We start from the raw sequence: 18,462 nt of genomic DNA on the forward strand, positions 1-18,462 counted from the left end.
TCCATGGTACATGCTCCAAAAAAAATCCCACACTTGACATGTATGCTTATAATCAAGGCCTGAAGGTATCTCTATGACAACATTCAGTTATAAATACAACGCCACCTAGCCCTTGAGGCTTATATAAAAAAAAAAAATACCCCACATACGGTATTTTGTACAAAAAATGTAAACTCATCCATCCATCCATCCATCCATTTTCTTGACCGCTTATTCCTCACAAGGGTCGCGGGGGGTGCTGGCGCCTATCTCAGCTGGCTCTGGGCAGTAGGCAGGGGACACCCTGGACTGGTTGCCAGCCAATCGCAGGGCACACAGAGACGAACAACCATCCACACTCACAAGCACACTTAGGGACAATTCGGAGCGCCCAATTAACCTGCTATGCATGTCTTTGGAATGTGGGAGGAAACCGGAGTACCCGGAGAAGACCCACGCGGGCACGGGGAGAACATGCAAACTCCACCCAGGAAGGCCGGAGCCTGGACTCGAACCGAACACCTCAGAACTGGGAGGCGGACGTGCTAACCACTCGACCACCGTGCCGCCCGTAAACTCATTCTAAGTGTGATAACTAAGTCATTTATGAATATTCTTTTAGTTTCCACCACTCAAATTGTTCACTGGCTTCACACCGATCCAAACGTATGTACGTTTCCATTTTGTTTTATTCATTTTTGATTTCCCCTTTGGACAATAAAAGCAACATTGTGCAATGAGTATAACGAGCGATGATGATATACACTTTTACAAAAAAAATACCAATCAGGGCAACTCATTGCCTAAAAATAAAAAAGGACGCTGATTTTTGCAGGTCTTAACAATCACCAAAACCCGTTGAGCTTGACACACACACAGGCAAAAAAAATATTCTACATGTAAAGGTTTATTATGCCATTTTCAAAGAAATTTCGCTTCCAATATGCCAGTACCCCAATGTGCCAGTACCCCAACGTGCACGTACCCCAACGTGCAAGGACCCCAACGTGGCCCGGGCTGCGAGGGCCCTTTATAGCTGCTCGCAGCTCTAGTTATTATTATTTTTTAAACTACTAAAATAAAAACATATGTGCATTGCAAATTTTGTACAAATGAGACATGATTTGCAACAAGCACGTGAACATCATCTAGTGTATGAGTCTCAGTGGCAAGCGGTCATAATAAGCTATTAATGCAAGCCCTTCAATAAAATCATTGAAATAATTATAGTTATACAATACCTTGGTTCTTAGTTCTTAGTCTGAAGTATACAGTCCCCATAAGCATAAATAATAGTAAAAATAATAATAATAATACATTTTGACGGCATGGTGGTTGACTGGCTTAGCACGTCCGCCTCCCAGTGCTGAGGGCGTAAGATCGAGTCTGGGCTTCGGTCTTCCTGGGTGGAGTTTGCATGTTCTCCCCGTGCCTGCGTCGGTCCGTGTACTCCAGTCTCCTCCCACATTCCAAAGACATACAAGGCAGGTTAATTGGGAACTCCAAATTGTCCCTAGGTGTGCTTGTGAGTGTGGGTGGTTATTTGTCATTGTGTGCGCTGCAACCAGTTCGGCATGTACCCCGCCTACTGCCCGAAGCCGGCTGGGATAAGCTCCAGTGCCACCGCGACTCTTGTGAGGAGTGAGCGGTCATGAAAATGGATGGATGGATGGATGGATGGATGGATGGATGGATGGATGGATGGATGGATGGATGGATGGATAATGTGCTCGTGTTTCCGCACCCTCATCAGGAATCTGGCAGCACTGTTCTGTACATACTAGAGTTTCTACAGGCTCCTGCCAGAGATCCCGATGAGGTTAAAAAAAAATAAAATAAAAATAAAACCACAGTCTTAACTCATTTGCTCCCAATAACGTGTAAATATGTTTTTTTTCAATGTTTTAAGTGTCCCAAAGACGTATTTATGCGTTGTTGTTGTTTTTTATGCTAGCGCATACAGAAGGCTTTGATGCAGCCTCTCAACTGCAAAGAACAGTTACAGAAATGGTAGTGATTACACAAAGGGCCAGCAGGTGGCAGCAGAGCAAAGGAGATAAACCAGGGCCATGTAGAAAAAAAAGCTCAATTACAATTTTAGATTTGTGAAAACTGATGAAACTTAGCTCTCTTCTAATGCTAATTGCTGCAAAACGGAAACAGATAGAAACATACTTTTTTTTTCCTGATGAAAGAAGAGACTTTAATCTTTCTTTTGATAGGTTCCCTGTTTTTATAGCAATTGAACACAATATTCTGTGGGCCTTGCAAGATCAGTCAAAATCCAGTAAAACAGCCGGGAGCGAACGGCACTGCTTCTGTGAAAATGGCTGGGAGTGAATGAGTTAATAGTAAATAATTTTGAATGAAAATAACATTATATATTTTTAAGATGTTATTAGTCGAATACTCTATACTGCTTGCAATCTTAATATTTTGGTTATCGTGTCACTTTAAAAATTCATATCATTTGGGCACCCCCTCGTGTTGTGTCGGTCACGACCGATTCGTTCTTTAGAACAAATCTTTTCAGTGAACGTGAGTGAACGGGTCAATTCTTGAAGTGATTCGTTCTCTTGTCAGTTCATTTGAAAGCAGCCACGCTCATACTATCAGTCTTCGCGACCGACCAATTAGAAGCCAGCGTCAGACATGGGCGGGATTGTATTACACATGCAGCCTCACTATTGGTGTTCAGGGAGGAGTCACTGAGGAAGCTTCCCGTTCACGAAGATGTGAACGGATCAGTAAGTGAACGAGTCAGTGGGTGAACGTGTTGCGGCTGTTGCCATTTCTGGTTCGCGAACAAGTCAGTGAGTGAACGTGCTACCTCCATTTGCCATTTGCGTACGATTCATTGAGTGAACATACTGCCATACCAGTTCAGTGAGTGAGTGATTGTAGTCTTGCCACGAGTGAATCACGATTTGCCAAGGAAGGAACTACTCACAAGAAACGCCACTACTTCCGTGCTGGCGGGGACAAGCTTTCATTATCATGTGTTTCTCCAAGCTAACGGCTAATGTGGTGTCCGTCCACGTACTGGTTGGGGGCAAACGCATAAAAACAAAATAGAGCGAGTGACAGTCTCTCTCTCACCAGCACATGACGGTGTGCCCCGCGCTGCAGCAGTGGGGAGATGACGTTGTTGGGGATATCTTTATCGGATTCATTATCCTCTCTGTGTACTGAGGGGTGACGTCTACTGTAATTATTATTATCATTATTATCATCATTATTATTACAGTTGAATTAAAAGTTAAAAAGTGAGTTAAAAAGTAACATCATTAAAAAAACATTTTTTTGAACGGTTCTTTTAAATGTACTGATTCTAGTGATTCTGTTCACCTAAAAGAACTGTAATGCCCATCACTAGTGAATGATCAAATCTTTTGCCACATTAAACCTAATTCACAGCGTGTTAATAAGAAAAAAATATTTGTGTCAAAAGGCTTGTTTTCTCCTTATCCTTTCAATTTTCGCTCAATGTCACTCAAATGACCTATTTTCAAATGGTGGTTACTAAAGAACGGAATAAGGTTAGAACATACTTTTTTTTCTAATGAAAGAATGGAATGCGATCTTTCATTTGGTACCCACATAGTATATGTAGTAAAACTACACAATATTCTGTTGGCCTTCAAAGATGAGTTAAAATGCTCGAAATCGGCTGGCACTGTGGGGGTTGTGTTTTTTGTTTTGTTTTGTTTTTTTGATAACATGTGGCAATCTCCCTATGTAGTATGTCCTGCATAGTTTGTGCAGGAAGCAAGCAGAATGCATGCACAAAAACTAATACATACGTATGTATTACATTAATGTGTGTGTTAGTGTTACAAACCCATCCTTTTTAAAAAATAAAATAAATTTAAAATAGAACTCAAAGAGTAATGCACTGGAAATGCACTGGAAATGCACTGAAAAATAACCTGAGACGCCATCAACATGAATGCTCAGCACAGATTCATGGAGGAGATACCAGTACTATAATAGAAGTTATGGGGCTTTACTGCCACCTTCTGGCCACTATTGATTATTATATTATATTATATTATATTATATTATATTATATTATATTATATTATATTATATTATATTATATTATATTATATTATATTATATTATATTATAAATTCTTTTCCTCATTTGCTCTATTAATTAGTTTTTTCTTTCACTTGAGCTCATCAGATAATATCTTCACCATAACAATATGGCACACCAGCATTTCAACATAATCACCTCTATTAAAGAAAAAAAAAAAATCACTTCTGTTGTAAGTAATTGGGCAGGTACATGGAGGGCGCAATTGTGTGTGCTGTGCTCCTTATTAACCACCATACCATTGCTTTGTGAAATAATTTGTGGATGTTACTTTACCATGTATGTTTCCACAACGTCACTTTTATTTTCAAATTTGTACTTTTGCATGAAAGGTTGTTTCAGAAGAGTAACTTAAAAAAAAAAGAAGAAAAAAAAGGTAAATAGTGACAGTAGGTGGGACACACCCATCACTGATTAGTCCTTGAGTGGCACTCTTTTTTTTAATTATTATTCTTTTTACAGTTACATTGATAATAATAACAATGGCTATAATTCAGACTCCATACAGCAGGCCCATCGGCGTAAATAGCAGCATCTATATAAAAAAAAAAAAAAAAGAGTCGGAAGAGTGACTCTCGTTACTAAGATAAGTCACAAGTCTCTCTGGAATTATTTGATTTACTGAACCTTTCCCTAGCCTTTATTGATTTATTAATCACTCCATCAATGTACTAACAAACACTGACCTTAATGTGGTCCCTGAGCAGCCCCCACTCTAAACGGGTAGAATCGATCATTTAATGGAACATCAAGGCCTCGGATTATTTGTCAGCATTTTGTCATGCATGCATGCATATCCAGAGAGGTCAATAAATTGACCTTCCTTTCCAAGTGTATAAACAAGTGGACAGGACTGCATTTCCTGATTAACCTCCATCATCCCATTTACAAGCTATTTGCTAATCAGGACAGTTTTGTGTGTCAGGAGTAGACCACTGGGTCTAGCTGTTACTAGGTTGATATTTGCTGAAAATTGTTTCAGCGGTTACAATGCACTTATGATGCTTGTAAAAAATTCACATTTATTTATTTAGTGTGTTTGTTATTTATTTAAAACTACTAAAGTTTCCATAGCACTGTATTCATGGGAGGTAGCCATAGAAGAACCCATAAATTGTTGATAGCCATCCAGGGTTTTCGACTAATAATTATTATTATTTTGTTTATGTACATAATGTTTTGCGCTGATAATAACCACAATTGCTTCAACCTACGCATTTTGAAGTTTTATTGTTCCTTCACAGGTAATTGTTATGAAACTACATGTCTCTAGTTCAGTGATTCTCAACTTGTATTCTGCCAAGGCACATACAAAAATCCCACAGCACAACAAACGTAAAAGTTACAAAAATGTTAATTATATACTTTCTGCCATTTAACAGAAGATAATTTGTTCTGTCTGTCTCTATAAGTCGCTGGCATAGAGAGATGATCTATATCATTTTTATGAATACTTTTTTTTTGCCAATTAATTGAAATTTAGACACACGTTAAGAGCTCTCACAGATACTAATGTGTCCCAGCTTACTAATTAAAAATCACTGCTCTATTTTATTACCCAGCCTCCATCTATGAAGTGAACTATTACTTCTAACACTGGAAGTAAAGAATAATAATAACTAGACTAAGTGCAATTTCTGGAGAAATTGCGCGGGAATGCTGAAAGCTGAATGCTAATAGCTGAATGCTAAGATTTGAATGAATGTGGAATGCTTATGAAGTAAATCGAGAGATAAATTGTGAAATTATGACCTCCTGGTTACTGGACAATGCACTTTACCAACTGTGCCACCGAGCAGTGTAAGAAACCTGGTAATAATGATGTTATATCTATGGAAGTGGGCGTGGAAAGTGATACGTTCAGTGTCTGTCCCATTGAAAATGAATGGGGGAAAGTTGATATTAAACATTAAATTGTGCAAATACTGTAAGTAATGTGGAATCAGATGATATATATACCCCGGGAGGTGTGAATTTTTTAAGCTAGTTGAAATTTGAACAGTGTAAATTGGAAGTATTATGTGGCAGTTGTTACGTGGCAAAAAAAAAAAAGGGTGCAGAATAAAAATCACAATAACATATGTGGGAATTCCTACAATAATAATAATAACTAGACTAAGAGCAATTTCTGGAGAAATTGCGTGGGAATGCTGAAGCTCAATACTAGTAGCTGAAAGCTAAGATTTGAATGCACTTTACCAACTGTATGGAAGTGGGCATGGAAAGTGATACTTAGAAAAAGTTCAATGTCTGTCACATTGAAAATGAATGGGGGAAAGTTGATATTAAATGTTAAATTGTGCAAATACTGTAAGTAATATGGAATCAGACGATATATACCCCGGGAGGTGTGACTTTTTGAAGCTAGTTGAAATTTGAACAGTGTAAATTGGAAGTACCCCGGGTTTACACCGGTTGCGGTTGCGGTGCGGCTGCGGTGCGGTGCGTCTTGACTGCGTGCTCCGGACGGGTCCATTTTTTGGCCAATCCACACCGGCTCCGCACAGCTGCGGTCCGGCAGCTCCGTCGCCGACCACTTCCCGCCGTGTCTCGCGTGTGGCATTAAAAACAACGACAAACACACAGAAAGTCTGTGCTCAACAGAGAAGCAGAAAGAGAGGTGGACTTTTATTATTTTGTGGCTTTCTACCTCCAATATAAACCTCTCCTCGTCCATGTTCGCTGGTGTCTAAACCGTGAATGAGCACCTCACACGTTAACTCCAGGCCCGTCTACGCCCACATCACGTTTTGCTAGGATGCTTGCGAAATAGGAGCTGGCGAGTGTTTTATCTTGAAAGGTAACCGGAAATTTATTTTGAAACTGCGTCGGTCTTCCTGTCCCGCTCGATGTGTTTTGTGCTAGCTTGCCATTTGCCGGAGGCCTACCGCTGCGGCGTCCGGCAAAAATAGAAAATAGGCTATCCTTGCGGAAGGGCTGCGGCACGCCGCAGCTGAGACGCAGTCGACACGCAACGCACCCGCAAGCGGTGTAAACTGCACCATTCGAATGAATGGAATCTAATTGCTTGCGTCGCCGGAACGCACCGCAACCGCACCGCGACCGCATCCGGTGAAAACCCGGGGTTATGTGGGAGTTGTTAGGGGGCAAAAAAAATAAAAAGTGTGGAGAATAAAAATCACAATAACATGTGGAAATGCTTTTCAGCATTCCCAGAATAATAATAAAAACTAGACTAAGTGCAATTTCTGGAGCAATTGCGTGGGAATGCTGAAAGCAAATTGAGAGATAAATCATGAAATTATAACCTCCTGGTTACTGGACAATGCGCTTTAAGTTGATATTAAATGTTAAATTGCACAAATACTCTAAGTAATGTGGCTATCAAACAATATATACCCCGAGAGACGTGAATTTTTTAAGCTAATTGAAATTTGAGTAATGTAAATTGGAAGTACTATGTGGGAGTTGTTAGGCAGCAAAAAAGTGTGGAGAATAAAAACCACAATAACACATAATAATAATAATAATGATAGTAGTAGTAGTAGTAGTAGTAGTAGTAGTAGTAGTAGTAATATTCCATTTAACAACGTGGAAACAGGCCAGCTGTATCTTCATGAAGAGCACGATAGCTGCTGCTATCGGCTCCAGCATTGTCCACTGATCATTGAACATATGAACACAAGCGAAAGCACAAGAAAAAATGAGTATAAGGACTGCTGGATAGACCACGACAATTTGGCCTCCTCTCAAACCAAGCATGTCACACAGGCGCTATCAGCTGGGCTGTGTCATAGAATATTGCTTTATTCAATAGATGTCAGTCACTACTCCACTAATCGAGAAAGACATGGAACATAATGCACCAAATACATTTCGGGCCAGCAGTAGTAATGGCTTGTAAATTCAACAGCCCTGGAGCAGCGATCTGTCAAAACTCAGCAGTGTATTGTGGGTTCATGTTTTTCATATACCTCCTCAACATGCAGTCTTTGTGGTGTCCGTGTATACTTCACCCTCCCCCTCCTGTGCCACTCTCCTCATCAGCGCTAAATGCAGCCAGCCATACGAAAAACTGTTTTCTTTTGAATTAATCACGCCAGTCCTGTCAATAGAATGGAACAGTTTTGGTCAGAGTTCGACCATGCAGCTTAAGCACAAATCAATGGCGCGGGGCCTGAGCTCAGGCAGAGCCAATATTTTCCATAGTGTAAACAAGACTCGTGGAAGCTCAGGCTGTCCCAAATAAAATGCCTGTAGGGTCCAGGCGGCCCAAAAAGCATGTGCCATGCTATGATGCTCCTTTGTTCCTGCAAGCTGGCTATTGATGGAGAGAGGGTGGGTGACCCACTGAGTCAGGCAGAGGCATTTCTATACCCACTGGAGCCCCTCAGGCAAGAGGGATAACGACCCCCCGTCCCCCGCCCAAAAAAAAGGAAGCTTGATAAGCAAAGATATATTGCATTTTTATTTTGTTGTCACTGTCAGTGTGTTTGACAACAAGCCTGCTGCGAGGAAGCCCCATCAAGAAGCTTCCTGAGTCCCGACGTGTCATAGCAGCATCTACAGGGGTTTGCAGTTTTGTCCTTGTTATGGATTCATGTCAGATGCCTCTCACATTCTTACTAGCCATTAGCCAGCAACAGCTACTAAGAGGCCTATGAAGGGGATTTCCGACATTTATCACGGAGTATATAAAGCATTACAATTGTAGTGCTTTGTCATTTATACTGTCATGACATATTTAAATCCTGTCTCTGCGCCCGCTTCAGCTTCGGGCCCAAGGCAATTGTCTGGTTTTCTTGCCCTATTGCAGCTTCTTGTGTTTCTTCAGATTCTCATATATATATATATATATATACATATATATATATATATATATATATATATATATATATATATATATATATATATATATATATATATATATATATATATATATATACATATATATATATATATATATATATTTATATATATATATATATATATATTTATATATATATATATATATATATATATATATATATATATACATATATATATATATATATTTATATATATATATATATATATATATATATATATATATATATATATATATATATATGTATATGTATATATCCATCCTTCTTCTGCCGCTTATCCGAGGTCAGGTCGCAGGGCAGCACCTTTAGGAGGGAAGTGTAGACCAGACTTCCCTCTCCCCAGCCACTTCAACCAGCTCCTCCGGCGGGATCCCAAGGCGTTCCCAGGCAAGCCGAGAGACATAGTCTCTCCAGCGTGTCCTGGGTCGTCCCTGGGGCCTCCCGCCGGTGGGACATGCCCGGAACACCTTCCCCTGGAGGCGTCCAGGAGGCATCCGAGCTGATGCCCAAGCCACCTCAACTGGTTCCTCTCAATGCGGAGGAGCAACGGCTCGACTCTGAGTCCCTCCCGGATGACCGAGCTTCTCACCCTATCTAAGGGAGAGCCCGGACACCCTGCAGAGGAAACTCATTTCAGCCGCTTGTATCTGGGATCTCGTTCTTTCGGTCACGACCCACAGCTCGTGACCATAGGTGAGGATCGGAACGTAGATCGACCGGTAAATCGAGAGCTTCGCCTTTTGGCTCAGCTCTTTCTTCACCACGACAGACCGATACAGAGTCCGCATCACTGCAGACGCTGTATCGATCCGCCTGTCGATCTCCTGCCCCCCCCCAAAAAAATGCAGCATCGTAAAAACATCTATGATGATTGATCAATTTAAGTGCATAATATCCAAAAGATTTCAATGGCTAGAATTCAAATCATTAACAGTAAAACACTAATGTGATGATCTCATCTTTATTTATAAAAGTTGTACTGGGCCAGTCAAGGCAGTGATAGTCGGGTAGCCTAACAAAGACATCGTGGCCACAAGCCACTGTTAATGTACAGTCATGTAAAATATCGTGTAATACTGTGCATTCTGTTTTAGTGTAATGTTCCTTTGTAATGTTCACTAGTATGTATTTTTTTCTTCTCATGTCCATTCTTCAGTGTGATTTAGGCAAGGCAAGGCAAGGCAAGTTTATTTATATAGCACATTTCATACACAAGGCAACTCAATGTGCTTTACACGAGGAAAGACAACACATAAGCATCAAAAAACAATAGTTAACATTCAGAGGAAAAAAATAAAATAAAAATAGGTTACAAACTAACAATCTTAAAACATTATTCAACAAACTTTAAAAAATTTAACATAAAAAAGTTTAAAATGATAATGATAAAACTAAAAAATAAAAATAAAAATAAAAATAAAAATAAAAATAAAAATAAAAATAATAATTAAAAAAACACTTAATTAAAGCTGTTTAAAAGTCCCTAATCAAAGGTATAAGAAAAAAGCAAAGTTTTTAACCTGGATTTGAAAGCATTTACACTCGGGGCTGACTTCACTTCTGTTGGCAGCCTATTCCATCTGTGTGCAGCATAATAGCTAAATGCAGCTTCACCATGTTTGCTTCGAACTCTGGGTTCCACTAGTTGGCCCAAGTCTGTCGATCTCAGAGCCCTGCTGGGCTTGTACTCAATCAGCATTTCTTTGATATATGCAGGACCCAAACCATTTAGTGATTTATAGACGAGTAGCAGAACTTTAAAATCGATTCTACAGCTGACAGGGAGCCAGTGTAAATCCTTAAGTACTGGAGTAATATGTTCTGATCTTTTTGTTTTGGTCAGAACTCGAGCTGCAGCGTTCTGAATGAGCTGCAATTGTCTCATGTTCTTTTGAGAGAGTCCAGTCAGAAGACCGTTACAGTAATCTAGTCTGCTGGAGATAAAAGCATGGATAAGCTTCTCTTGGTCTGCTTGAAGCATGCAGTCCTTCAGTCTGGATATGTTTTTCAGGTGGTAAAAGGCTGTTTTAGTGATGAATTTAATATGATTACTGAAGGTCAGATCTGAGTCTATTAGTACCCCAAGATTTCGAACTTGGTCTTTAGTTTCTAAAGACAGTGACTCAAGCTGTTTTTTAACAGCAATCCTCTTTTCTTTATTGCCGAAAACAATGAGCTCCGTTTTGTTTTCGTTCAGCTGAAGGAAATTTTGGTTCATCCAGTTGTTAACTTGCTCTAGAGAATGACACAATGCGTTAATAGAACTGCTGTCATTTGGGGACATCGATAAATACAGTTGTGTGTCATCTGCATAACTATGATAGTCAACATCGGTGTTCTGAAGCATTTGACCCAAAGGTAACATATACAGACTGAACAACAGGGGTCCAAGGACTGACCCTTGAGGGACCCCACATGTCATGGCCTTTCGATCAGATTCAAAATTTCCAATGGTCACAAAGTAACTCCTTTCCTCCAAATAGGACCTGAACCATTTAAGGACTGTTCCATTTAATCCCACCCAAGTTTCCAGCCTGTCTAACAGTATATTATGATCAATCGTGTCAAATGCTGCACTGAGGTCCAACAAGACGAGCACTGATACCTTCCCTGCATCAGTGCTCAATCTTATATCATTCAGTACTTTAATCAGAGCTGTTTCTGTACTGTGATGAGGTCGGAAACCTGACTGGAATTTATCCAAAAGTCCGTTTAAGCTCAAAAAATTGCTGAGTTGATTAAAAACCACTTTTTCAACTATTTTAGTTACGAAGGGAAGGTTTGCGATTGGTCTATAATTTGCTAGCAGGGAGACATCCAGTGTTCTCTTTTTTAGAATGGGCTTGACGGCGGCTACTTTCAGACATTTAGGAAGTTCACCTGATTGAAGTGAGCAATTAATTATTTGTTGTAAATCGATCTGAACAGATTTCACAATGGTTTTGAAAAAGCCAGATGGAATTGTGTCAAGACAGCTCGTGGAAGGTTTCAATTGCTGAACCAAGTCTACTACAGTATTTTGATCCACTGAGTCAAATTCTGTCATGGTAATTAAATTATTCCTAGGTGATTTTAAGTGCAGCATCGTTTTGTTATTTTGCTGGTTTGTAACAATGTTTGACCTGATGGCTTGTACTTTTTCACTAAAGTAGCAGGCAAATTCATTGCATTTATCTGTTGAGAGGAGTTCTGGCGCCGTTTGATTTGGGGGATTTGTAAGTTTGTCAACCACGCCAAATAGAGTGCGTGTATTGTTGAGGTTCCTACTAATAATTTCAGAAAAGTGTTGTTGTCTAGCTATTACTAACTCTTGGTTAAAATGACAAAGACATTGTCTGTACAGGTCAAAATGAACTTGGAGTTTAGTCTTTCTCCACTTTCGCTCTGCTTTTCTGCATTTAGATTTCAAAGTCATTATGTTGGTAGTACACCTCCAAGGTGTTTTAGTTCGGGATGAAATGGTCTTAGTTTTAATAGGAGCAACAGCATCCAAAACATTTGAGATTTTTGAGGTGAATTCATCCAGAAGTTCATCAACGGTCTCTGCATTTACAGTTGGTGATGCAGCCATTAATTCCATAAACATGTTGCTTGTATTCTCATTTATGTACCATTTAGTTCACTTCAGTGTCACCTTTTTAGAACAAAAATGCCTTTGCAAGATTTTATTTTATTTTTTTAACTTTTTTACCTATTTATTAGGGATGTAACGATATCCAAACCTCACGGTACGATATGAAGGCCACGATACGATAATTATCACAATATTGTGGGGAGGTTGGCGATACAAAAAAAGGTCACAATATTCTAAAAAAAAAAAAGAGCTAATAAATTGTTTTTTTGTATAATACAGCAATGAAAAATCTAAAAACATAAATATTTATAAAGAATATATATATATATATATATATATATATATATATATATATATATATATATATATATATATATATATATATATATATATATATATATATATATATATATATATATATTAAGGGTGTCACGATTTCGTTTTTTTCTCGAAATCGATCGAAATTACGTCACGATTTCGAGCATCGAAATAGAAGAGAGGACACACGATTCAATGACCCCCACCCACCCACCTGCCGCCCCTACAACCCCCGCCCGCCGCCACCTCCCAGGAAAGCAAATGAGACGCAGCCATTCAGCTACTAGCTAACGGCACTTGTTAGCTGACTTCTCCTGCAGTCATGGCAAGCGCGGACAGAGACACAGCAATGGTGCTTCAAGCCGCTCCCGCTTCTCTCGTCACCAGTTTGGAAACATTTTGCGTTCCCGGTGAGTTATGTATAAAAAGACCACAGTTTGCAAGATATGCTATGTGCGCGTACTGTACCCGGCCACGGGAAACACGACAAACATGACGGGACATTTACGCAGGCATCACAAAGATTTAGATTTATCAAATTCAACTAGAAGTGGGAAAACAACGGTCCAACCAACTATTTCATCCTCATTTACAGTGAAACTTCCACACACTTCAGCTCGCGCGAAAGCTATAACTAACGCCATAGGTCTATTTATAGCAGGAGACCTGCAGCCTTATTCGGCGGTGGAAAACGCTGGATTCAAACATTTAATTAGTGTACTTGAACCACGCTACAGTATGCCCAGTAACTGTAACTGTTGGGATATAGTTTGTTCAGGCTGTATTTGTTCCATGACTTTGGATACAATATATTTTTTGTTGTTGTTGCACATTGCACATTATTTTAAGAGTAATGCACAGCACACTGTTGTAACCAAAAACAGTCAATAGATGGCAGGCACCCTCTGTGACTTTTTGTTTTTGTTTTTTTATTTTTTATTTTACACTTCAGTAAGAACAAGACGGTTAACTTTATATTGTAAATAAATTCTTTGAATTTGATCATTCCTGCCTAATGTCAATTATCATATATTACTTAAATTTACACAAAAATAATGGAAATTGCATCACCTATATGTAGCCGATCTTTTGAAATAAGATTTACTGTACAATGAATAGAACCAATGATCATAGACTAGCCTTAGCCTACAGAAGCATATTCCTCTGTGTTATAAAGTGGGGGAGCGCAAAAAAAAAAAAAAATCGAAAAAAATCGAATCGTGAACCCAAAATTGAAATTTAAATCGAATCGTGGAGTTGGCGAATCGTGACACCCCTAATATATATATATATATATATATATATATATATATATATATATATATATATATATATATATATATATATATATATATATATATATATATATATATATATATATGTGTGTGTGTGTGTGTATTGAGCCACTTGCTAATGCACGCAACATATTGCATCTCTCCACATATTTAGCATATTACGTTCCCCTTCATTTGACCATTTGCGTGGAATTAAAACATAGAAGGGCCAAAACATGCCTTGTGAAAATTAAATTGCACAAAAAAAAAACTAGCCACCAGAGGGTGCTAGAACTGCACAAATGGAAATCAGCCCGACTTTTTAAACAGATGTGCTGCTTTTAATATCGTGACATGACGACGACGATATCACGATATCACGATATTGCTGTTATTGTTACATCCCTACTATTTATCTCACCTATATTTATCATTTGTTCTTCATTCATCATTTATTTATCCCTGAAGAGTCAAAAGTAGAATAAAATCTTATTTCCACTGAAAATATTTACAATTTCTTTTAAACACGTATCTTAAAGGCGGATTTGCTAGAACTTCCTAAAATAGAATGACAAATATGTCCACAATGACTTGATTTGATTTGTATTGACTTTCATATCAGATATTAAAAAAATAAATAAAACTTCTTTTGTCATTTAATGATTTTGATTTCTTATTAAACTGAATATAGAATAAAATCTATTCATTTCCACTGAAAATAACATTTCTATAATTATATATAATATATCATATATAATTGCACCCCTCCCCAAAGAAACCGTGGCGTGCGGGTCCACACACACTACTATAAAGGGAGATAAAAGTTGATAGGTGCAGTCAGAGTAAAATAGTCAGGGCTCTTCGTACTCATCTGGGCATTGGTGGAGCATACATGATGTAGAAAAAGCTTTGATATTACCTTTTTAAATGGCACATTGCACCTTTAAATGCTCATGTATTTGTCTCTTATGATGCAACTGAATTAAACTTCCATTTCTAACTGCTATGCTTGCATCCTTGCCTATTGTTTGGGAAGTGCTTTGAGGTGGTTTGACTAACGTGTGTGAATGAATGTAAGAAAGCCTTAAGATGTTGATCATGGCCCACACCGAATATTGTAAATTTTCGCCAAAGGGCGTGGCCGCCACGGTGCCGCATAGTTAAGATATATTTTTCGTGACAATAAAAGCTGCTTTAACTTGACCCAGAAGATCCTATCGTCTCAAAATTTCACACATTTGATGAGAGTCCAGCCCTAAAGACATCTACGAACTTAGATTTCATCTTATTGATAGCGCCACCTACTGGCAATTTTTTTCTTACGAATTTTCTTCGTTTTTCTCCAACCACGTTAACTGGACCTAACTCATATTTGCTCAGATGAGGGTTTCGGCTTTCATGATGTCACAACACGAAGTTTGTGAGGTTTTGCGAATCGCTGTGGGCGTGGCTAAGCGCTGTTCGCCAAGAAAACAATACCAAATTTAAGGACCTAAACTGGCAGAGAAACACATGAAACTTGGCACAGATATTTGGCCTGGCCAAATGAGCAATATTTTATCGTGGACTGTGCTATTCTTACAAAACTGACTCAATAGCGCCCCCTAGAAATTTTTAACGAAGCAGCCCCGGTTGTACGTTTAAGCAAGATCTACGAAAATTTTTAGATATATGAAGGAGCCCAAGACCTACAAAAAAAGTCTCTTGGATCCATATGCTAAAATGAACAGGAAGTGAGCTACGAATTTTTCAATGTCCCATTTTTGTCAATTTTTGCACATTTACAGGGGGCATATTTTTGCCCACTTCTCCTACACGTTTCATCTAATTTGCTTCAAACTTGACCTAGAACATGTCAAGACCTGAGCCAACGACAGGGGGGAAAAAAGTCTTGACTTTTCCAAATACTACATGATGAGGGCAGGGCATCAAATTTTGTGTTTCGCAATGAAAAAGGATATGCTTAATAACTCCCCGGTACATACTCCAAAAAATCCCAAACTTGACATGTACGTTTATGCCTGAAGGTATCTCAATGACAACATTCAGTTAGAAATACAGCACCACCGAGCCTTTGAGGCATTAAAAAAAATAAAATAAATAAATACCCCACATACGGTATTTTATACAAAATTTGTAAGCTCATTGTAAGTGTGATAACTAAGTCATTTATGAATATTCTTTTACTTTCCAATACTCAAAATGTTCACTGGCCTTAGACCAATCCAAATATATGTACTTTTTATCTGATTTTATTTATTTTTGATAGCCTCTATGGACAATAAAAGCAACATTGTACAATGAGTACAACAAACGATGATGTGTATATATACTTTTACAAAAAATACCAATCAGGGCAACTGATTGCCTAAAAATAAAAAAGGACGCCGATTTTTGGTATCTCTATGACAGCATTCAGTTAGAAATACAGCACCACCTAGCCCTTGAGGCATTAAAAAAAAATAAAAAATAATACCCCATTTACGGTATTTTTTTTTTTTAATTTGACCAATCCGTTTTTATGGTGTACTATTTATCCATTTCGCTACACATAATCTATTGTTAAGAAATGTTCACAAGTCATTTTTATTCCTTGTCAGTATCTTGTTCTTTTATAAAACTCCTATTTGGTACCCGGATTTTGTGTGATTATGTTTAATGCTGTGCATTGAGACCCTGGTCCACCTGGGGGGCATAACATTATTCACTTTTTATGTAATTCACTTCAGATAGCATAATACTACAAACCCCATGTTTCAAATATTGTTTAAGATTGTATTTAGATGCAGAAAAATAATCCCATTTGGAATGGTAATTCCGGAATTTTCTTTTTTGTTCCAGATTTAAGGTACAGTGGAGTACTTCGGTCAGGGCGCCTCTAATACAGTACTCCAGATAGAAAGCTCATCTTGAACTTAAATTGAAGGTTATAAATGTGGGAAGTTTTTAAAATACATTTGAGGCAGTGAGATGTATAATAAAATGTTTGAAATGGATAACTTTTGATGGTAATTTGTCAGGCGGAGAGACATTTTTTTTGGTCTTTTAGGGTATGCTGAGGGTGATATTTGAGAATTGAGAAACAGGAAGCCCATGATTATTATCCTGGTAGTTGCCCCTTGTGTCAGGATACACCATGCAAAATCTTAAGAGTTTTCTGACCATTTATGCAGTTGCTGTACCTTGACATGTGCAATTACACAATTTCGCAAGAGGTTTTCCCCAAAAGGGGTGTTTGTTGGCCTGTGACCAAACGGCCCCGATTTGGGTGCAGTCCCTATAAACTTTTGAAGGCCCAAGGTATGAAATAACAGGAAATCCCACCAATACTTCCAATTTTTGAAAAGTTGGAATGGCTCGATTGAGGTCGATTAGTTTTGTCAGAGAACTAAAAAGAAAATGACACTATTCTTTCATTTAGATAAGTCAGTGTGAAATAATTTTTCGCACTCAAATCTGACAGACATAAACAAGGTGGCAGAAATCTTTCTAGCAGAAGTCTGGAGGAAAACGTTTAGCCGGATGAAAATGGAGAAGACTTCAGTCTCTTTTCAAGCCATCAACACATGAGACATCAATTGTCTTAAGGACATTAACAGCTAAGCTTCGTCAAACAATTGTGGCGTTCTCAATGTAAATTTCCCACTTCTGACATCATGCTCCTGAATATCTACACCAGGGGTGTCAAACTCATATTAGCTCAGGGGCCACATGGAGGAAAATATATTATCAAGTGGGCCGGATTGGTAAAATAATGGTATATAACTTAAAAACAATTGCCGTCAAATTATACGCAGATTTTCGCTATTTGTGGGCCTGCCCTAAATTACGGAGCTCAACTGTAATCATATTGTTCCAAAAAAATAACATGAATACAAATGGCCACGGCAACAATTTGCCTGTATGTGTTCTGGATGTGTTAAATCTACCTGTTTTGCTTATATATTGTTCCCAGAATGCATTGTGTGGTGCAGTTAATGCATTGACTCGCTGCCATTTTCACTCAAGCAACCCCCTTCGCTCCCGGCTGTTTTACTGGATTTTGACTGATTCTTGCAAGGCCCACGGAACATTGTGTTCTATTGTTATAAAAACATGGAACCTACCAAAAGAAAGATTAGAGTCTCTTCTTTCATCAGGACAAAAAAAAAGTATATTTCTATCTGTTTCTGTTTTACAGCAATTAGCATTAGAATATAGCTAAGTTTCATCATGATTCTGTTTACAACTGTGGGGGAAACAAACTCTTTGCAACAGGACCCTGGTTGATCTCTTATACTTTGCTGCCACCTGCTGGCCGTTTTTGTAATAACTACCATTGCTTCAACAGTTCTCTTCAGTTCAGAAGCTGCATCAAATCCTTCTGTGTGCTCTATCATGAAAAAAA

General features: G+C 38.5%; 1 long non-coding RNA gene across 1 annotated transcript in view; it reads left to right on the plus strand.

Moving 5' to 3' along the window:
• Window positions 1-2,695: 2,695 nt before the first annotated feature.
• LOC144019741 (uncharacterized) overlaps window positions 2,696-18,462 on the plus strand; it is a 119,288-nt gene continuing 103,521 nt past the window's right edge. The window contains exon 1 of the long non-coding RNA XR_013283758.1: window positions 2,696-2,792. This is a non-coding gene — a long non-coding RNA (uncharacterized LOC144019741). The remainder of the gene's footprint in view (window positions 2,793-18,462) is intronic.

Source organism: Festucalex cinctus, chromosome 5 (assembly GCF_051991245.1).
Source record: "Festucalex cinctus isolate MCC-2025b chromosome 5, RoL_Fcin_1.0, whole genome shotgun sequence".
In the NCBI taxonomy this organism is placed as follows: domain Eukaryota; kingdom Metazoa; phylum Chordata; class Actinopteri; order Syngnathiformes; family Syngnathidae; genus Festucalex; species Festucalex cinctus.